Raw genomic sequence first — 7,344 nt, 5'->3', positions numbered from 1 at the left:
CCATAAAATGTCTTACACTTATACAAGTATAAGACTGTCTCTTGGGGATATATTTAGAGATCAAATTGCTGGCTAATAGAATTTATACGTATACAAATTTATGAGAAGATGCCAAACTTTTTACAAAAGAGTTGCACAAATTTATACTCCCATTTGCAATGTAGATCTAAAACCAAATCCTCTCCAACACTTGGCATTGTCATACTATTTTTAACTAGTTAAATGGGTACTGCATAGTATCTTAAGATATGAATTTAAAATTTGTAATTTTATCAGCCATTTAAATGTTCCAATTTTATAAATTCGAAGTTCAAATTATTTGCCATTTTCTTCCTTGAAGTATTTTCACTGAGTCCATATTTATTTACTTTGCAATATAATTTTGTGTTTCTTATCTACTTTTTGAAAAATATTGCATCTTAATCCCTAGAAATTGTCATCAAATTTGAGTATATATTCAAACATCATTTTTGTTTGTTCTCAACTTCATGATATGCAACTTCTCTGTGTATTCAAATTACAAGGCAATAGCTAACATCTACCCAGAGGCCCTGAGAGTATGAAGAAATAGCCAAAATTCTTTATAGAGAAACATATCCAACGCAAAACAAAGTTCACGAAAAGTAAAAATAATGACCAAATTTGCTTATACTGACTGACATCAATGACTTTGTCTTTTATGGTTTGTACGAGAAAATATATACAAAATATTTCAGGTAAAGCCAATGTCCACCACTGGGAGTTGTAGACGATACACAGAGATAGGTTCTGAGAATGGTCAGCTTTGGGATTGAGTTTCTTGAAAAATTTCTGTCATGTTTTCCAAATCTCTAGACCCAGAGAAGTACCTTCATTTTTTGCCCTTATATAGTTATAAATCAAATTTCCTTCTTCTCAGCCACTGGAATGTTACCTTTGTGGGGACAGGAGAAGAAAGGTAAAGTCTTGGCATAAGAATTCATGAGGTCTTCAGCAGCTGTCCCTCCCAAAATAAGCAATGCAGGCTTGGACCACTTAACATGCTTGACCCAACTGCTCGAGACCTGCTTGTCAGCTTTTTGTTACGTTTCTTTCACTTTGTTTGGGCTCTATAGGATACCGGTTCTATTCTAGTAATGATTTATGTTTCAGTGGTGACTTTCTCTTTTCACAGAGCTATTTGCTGATGAGTGTTTATGAAGGGTGGGGAAATTAGGAGTGGGCAGGGGAGAGGAAAGGAGAGTGAGCTAAGGCGTGGGTAGCTTCCATTCAGGTATATAAATCAGAACATGATCTCAACTCTCCCAAGTGTTCCACACCAAAGGCCTGACCCAGATCTGTGTTTTTCCCACTTTATGGTAAGAAGCAACAGATGTTACAGATGAGTGTGTGAATTAATTTTATATTTTTTTTTTCACCTTGAACTATGATCCGCAGCTAAGAAGCTGAATGCCACCCAACATGGCATCTTTTCCAAGGCACACTAACAGACTGTAAAGGTTATGCTTCTGGTGTATCTTCTGTATGCCTCTTCACCCCTCTGCAACATTGACCCAGGGCAAGGAATTTTCCCATGGCTTTTCCATGTACCCCTCCTTACCATTTCAAGTTGATGGTCATTTTAAAGTTCTTACCATTTATAGCCTATACTTGATAAATTTGTCTTCATAGTTTGAAATTTAGCTCTAATGAAGTAGTTTCAGTGAAGATGGTACTTTTTTCTCTGTTCATTGTTTTTCTATGTGTTTAAAAAAAGGCTTTATTTTGCTATCTTCAACCAGATGAACTTATGTTTAACAAATATTTACTGAATTACCACTGTGCAAAACTCTGCAAGTCACTGGAAATGCCATAGGGAGCAAAGCAAATGTGACCCTTCTACTCGAGAGAGAAAGACATTAAAGACATAAAAATTATATGTAACTATACAATTACAAAAGGTTAGTGATTGCTATGATGAAAAATTGTGGAGTACTCATGGAGATTAAATAGGAATGTAACTTACTCTGCGAGTGTGATGAAAGGCCTCCTTCAGGAAAGAAAGTGATTTAAGCTGAGTCATGGGAACTAGTAGGGCTGGATACACTGTCAGGTGAAAGAGGTTCACAGAAAAGGGACAATGTATGCATATGTCCTGAGGAAGGAAGGAGCTTGGAGTTTCTGAGGAAGAGAAAGGGCAATGTGACCTTCAATACAAAAGTGATGTAAGTTTGAGTACAGGCTTTTAAAGATGTTTGGACTATGTCCTTAAAAAAAATAAAATAAATAAAAAAGAGTGGGTAGCTTGGGGAAAACAAGGATAGGAAGTAAATTTTTAAAAAGCCATTCTTGCTTCTGTGTGGAGAATTGTTGGAGAAAGTCTAGAGATACATGACCACCAGCTCAGAAGCTACTGGAGTAAAGAGTAAAGATTATCTTCAATTACAGTGGTGGCACTGGACATAAACAGAATGTGGATGTGAGATAATTTGGAGACAGTATCTCATCACTTCCCATGCCTTGAATTCTACAGTCCAGCCATAATTAGCTGCTCACTGTATTTGCTAACAGAATATGCTGGTTCACACATACCACCACAAGCATACTGCTCCATCCACCTAGTGAAGATTTACTAGATTTACATCTCTCAGATCTCAACTCCAGCATCACTTCCTGTCACAGGTAAAATAACCATCATCCTTTGTGTTCTCACTATATCTAATGCATGTTTTATAATAGCACCTATTTCAGATAAAAATGCAAATGTTTATCTGATTTCTTTCCTTCCCTTCCTTGTCTGTTAGTTGCTTAAAGATAGATCTGTGTTTCTTACATTTTATTATTTCTCCCAGCTCTGGCAATATGCCTTTCACATACCAATAATAATGACTTATAGTTTGCCTACAACATTAACCCCCATTTTTTTTTCCTGTTTAAGAAAATAAAATCCCTAAAGGAGCTCTCACTGAATTCTTTCTGTAAGTATCCTGGGTCCTGAATATACAGAGAGTATTCTAATACTTCTTGCTCTATCTTCTTTTGCTATGTATTTCTCCTGAAATGGGATATTAGAAGCACCATGTTTCAATGGGCATCATGTTAATATCAGTTTCTGATGCAGTGAACAGGGTGCTAGGCAGAAGCATCGTCTTGGAAGCTTCTCTTGTGAGAAGTGACACACCATAACAAGTAAGAACCATTCACCAAAACATCCCAAGGGGTTTTGTTTTCACTTTGCCTAGAAGGAACGCCCATAGAGAAGAGATACCAGCCCTATCTCTGGCTCGCAGCTCAAGTTTTCTTTTTCTTGCAGTATATCACGCTTCCTAAAGGTGAACCACAGCACCATCTAGCGCCTGTGGCAATCACCTGAGACCACCCTTTCACCTTTTTCCCCATTTGTTCTTACTCTAAATCCACCTTTCTCTGGGCTTTAGACTTTGTATATACCTCCCATGTTCGAACTTTGGCCTTCCTTCAGAGAATAAAACTTGACATGCCCTGAGTTCTTCACGCCCTCACCAGTCCTGGGCTGGAGTTCTCACTTCAGCTCTATTCTTATAAAATCAAAATCCTGAACACTCCAAATTTAGCATTGGCAAAAGTATTATCTACTACAGACTCCATCCTCATAATATTACCCAGAGATATATTCAAACTAGACTCAACTTGGAGAGAGAAAATTCAGACAACACAACTGCAGAGCAAGGTAGTATCAATTACCCTGCTCTTTCCAAGCTCATAAAATACGGATCATCTAACCTATTATTCCTCTCTCTGATCAAGTGCAGCTTGGATTTGCCTTTCTTTTCCTCCAGAACATAACTAAATAGGAATAATGCAGAGTTCCTGTGTCTAGTGGTGGTGGAAGCTAATAAAATGTTAACTATAAATATTTGACTACTCAGAGTTCTATGAACGTCTAATAAGTATTTACCTTCTTCCCCCATGGATGTAACTTGAAACAGAATCAAGAGGACTGATAAGTCTGTGGGGATGGATGAGCGGACCAAGCTGAAACTGTCTCTGTGAATGTCATTAAGGAGATGAAGTGCAGTGAGTACAGTTCCACGCGGCAGCAGCGCTGTTCTCCCATGTAATTTACTGCCAGATAAGACAGCCTCACCATCATTATCCCAAAACAACAACAACAATCAATATGGGAATGGTAGATTTTAAGGACATTATCTCTACAGAACAATATGAAAAAAGCGAAGACAAAAGATAAGACCAACCCAATAATACTTTTAAAATATACTAACAACTTTCCAGAGCTCTCCTAGTTGTGGTTTGCAAATAACTGTAAGATAAAAACTATTAACTTTACTTAAAATGTGAGAAAAAGGTGGTCCATGGAGGCTAAATATAACAGCCGAAAATACCTGAATAAGAAATCAGAATATTTGAAACTGAGATTCCGGAAGTGTTGAGCTGAAGCTTCTTCGAGATGACTTTCCTACACATACATCAGAAAAGGGACATAGATGCCTTGTCACGGATGTCTCCCTAAACACATCCAGCACACATTCCCCTTTCCACAAAGAGCTGGAAATTTCCTTTTAGGTAGGTAACTTATTTCCAAGGCTAAGATGTAGACATGACTTATTTGCTCTAGGGCAGTTCAGAGGAAGTTTTACAGCTGCAAGTTTTACAGCTGTCCTCTACGGTGCCACTAGCCACACATGGCTATTAAGCACTTGAAATGTGGATGGTCCAAATCGAAATGTGATATAGGTTAAACTACCCGCTGGATTTCAAAGACTTATTATGATAAAAAAAAAACAATGTAAAACATCTCTTTAATACTACGTTGATTACATCTTGAAATTACGTGTCAACATAGTAGTAAAAAGGAGATGTTTTACATTCACATCTACACCAAAGCAACTGACACATTTTTAAAAGAAGGGTATTTTTTGACATCATTTGATAAATCAGGTCAAAAAAATATTAAAATTAACTTTACCTGTTCCTTTTTTTTTTTTTTTTTTTTTTTTTTTTTTTTTTAGAGAGAGGGGGAAGAAAAGCGACAGTTTGCTCCGTCACCTAGGCTGGAGTGCAGTAACATGATAATAGTTCTTTGCAGTCTCAAAGTCCTGGTCTAAAAGCATCTTTCCACCTCAACTTCCAAGTAGGTGGAACTACAGGCACATACTGCTATACTTGACTAATCTTTTAGAAATTTTTGTAGATATGGGGTCTCACCATGTTACCCAGGCTGGTCTTGAACTCCTGGCCTAAAGCAATCCTCTGAAAGGATCCTCACTGGCCTCCTCAGCCTCTTAAAACACTGCAATTATAGGTGTGAACCACCATAACAGGCCCTCTAATTTTTTAATGGGACTATTAGAAAATTTAAAATTACATATATAGGCTTATGAGATATTTTTATTGGACAACACTGCTCTGCAGGATTCTTGGGATAGGTGAAGTTATGCAATTAGTGTAAACCAAGAAGAAACAGAATTATAGAGATATAATTGTTGATGTGGTCTATACAACCAGGCAAAACCTAAGAGGTAAAACTGGCTGCCTCGTGTACTCTTAGTGTGATCCACAGGATGACGTGAGTCTGCAGACTGCCACTGCTCCCTCAAAAGCAACTAAACTGAAGATACATCTTTAGAAACTTTTATACAATTTGACAGAGTAATTCTACATCTATTGCATCTAGTATCTTTTTTTAAGATGGGTTTGTATTTTGAATGTCCTTGTGCCTTCATTTCTATTAATTTACTTCTATTTTATAAAATTATCAGTTTGCAATATTGGAAATTGGATCTTTACCACAGACTGTTTGAAAAGCACTGGGATATACAATTTTGGTGACTCCGATGTTTAGTTTTAATATCCATGTGAACAGAGATTTGTGAATTTCAAATGTACTTAGTGAAATCCAATGTTTAATGGAGAAAAAAATGTATTCAAATTTCTTATACCTACCTCAAGGATTGCTCTATCTAAATATCTTTAAATGCACAGACACGTTAATTATAAAGGAAAGTAGCCTAATCTCTATAGAAATGTTTCATTTTTCACAAAATATAGAAATTGGAAACATTTCTATCAGGCCAGCTTAAAAATTACATAATTTGGAAAAGTTCACGTTCATTTGAGGAGCTTGGTAGAAGTCTTCATGACAGTGCTTGCCAACCTGGCCTCTCACTACCCTGAATCTAGGTAAATTGGCCATATGACATATTTCAACCTGGAAATATGAGGGCAAAAAATAGTAAATGCTATTTCATAATAATGAGAAAAGACACGGAAGTTAAGTGCAACCCAGTCTGGCAGTTCATTAGCAAATAACTGACACCCTGCCAAAGTAGAAAACAACAAAACAAATCCTGCCTATTAGAAGAAGTGAAGATTCCTTTGCTTTCCTCCAAAACAAGGAACTCAAACATGTCAACAGTAATCACCATCTAAATGCGTCAGCAAGCCAGGCAATTCCCACTGTACCCACTCGACAGCGGGACATTTAGAAATACTTCCCCAATATCACAGGAGCTCTTCAATCCTGGATTTCGTAAGAGATCCCACATACAAGAGCCCAAGAAAAAGGCACATCCACAACAAAATAACTGAGACATTTGTAAGAGAATAAGAACGTATATTTTTTCTCATATCTAACACTCTTTGATTTTGCAATTCACTTAGTCTGCTTCCTCCAAGTTCCACAAAAGAGGCCACAAGCGGCCCTTTGATAAAGTCTCCTTTCTCAGATGTTTCAAAGGCATTTTATGCTGGATATCATAACAGTTCATCTGATTTTCCTCCATGACTTATTAATTAAATAATTCCATGACTTATTTAATTTGCTAAGAGATGTAAGATAATTTAGGGACTTGAGAGAGCTGAGGAAAATGGGGGAGAGTGTTAAAAAAATGAAAGCTGTGTATTCTAGATGTCAGTTCTTGGCAGCAGACAAACTACCTTGCTCATGGCACTTAGAACAATGCTTGGCAACTAGAGAATGCTCTATAAATATTTTGACTGACTCTAGGTGGAGAAATGTTAATTAAGCTTTATCTACCATAAGCCCACACTGACTGAGCATTTTATTTTTCAAAATGATCCCGTAATATTGGTGTTTTAAGATAAGGAGATTGAAACTAAGAAAAGTTAGATAAGAAGTTCAGTCACCACCTTCCGCTCCACATGTATATACTCTCCTACCAATAGCAAACAGCTCAGATACACCTGCTATGCTGCCTACTATTCACTAAGTGTTCCCCCATGAGTTCCCGTCTTGCTCTGACTCCACATTAGTGTTACAGCTGCTCTGAAAATTCAGACAAGCCTCTTAAGTTGCGTGGCATGGTTTCTCTTTGACTTTGGCTTTGTTGCTATGAAAATAATGCCGTTAAGTTAAACCATGAAAAA

This window comes from Cebus imitator, unplaced genomic scaffold, assembly GCF_001604975.1.
Source record: "Cebus imitator isolate Cc_AM_T3 unplaced genomic scaffold, Cebus_imitator-1.0 Scaffold278, whole genome shotgun sequence".
Taxonomy (NCBI): domain Eukaryota; kingdom Metazoa; phylum Chordata; class Mammalia; order Primates; family Cebidae; genus Cebus; species Cebus imitator.
Note: the sequence above shows the minus strand (reverse complement) of the source record.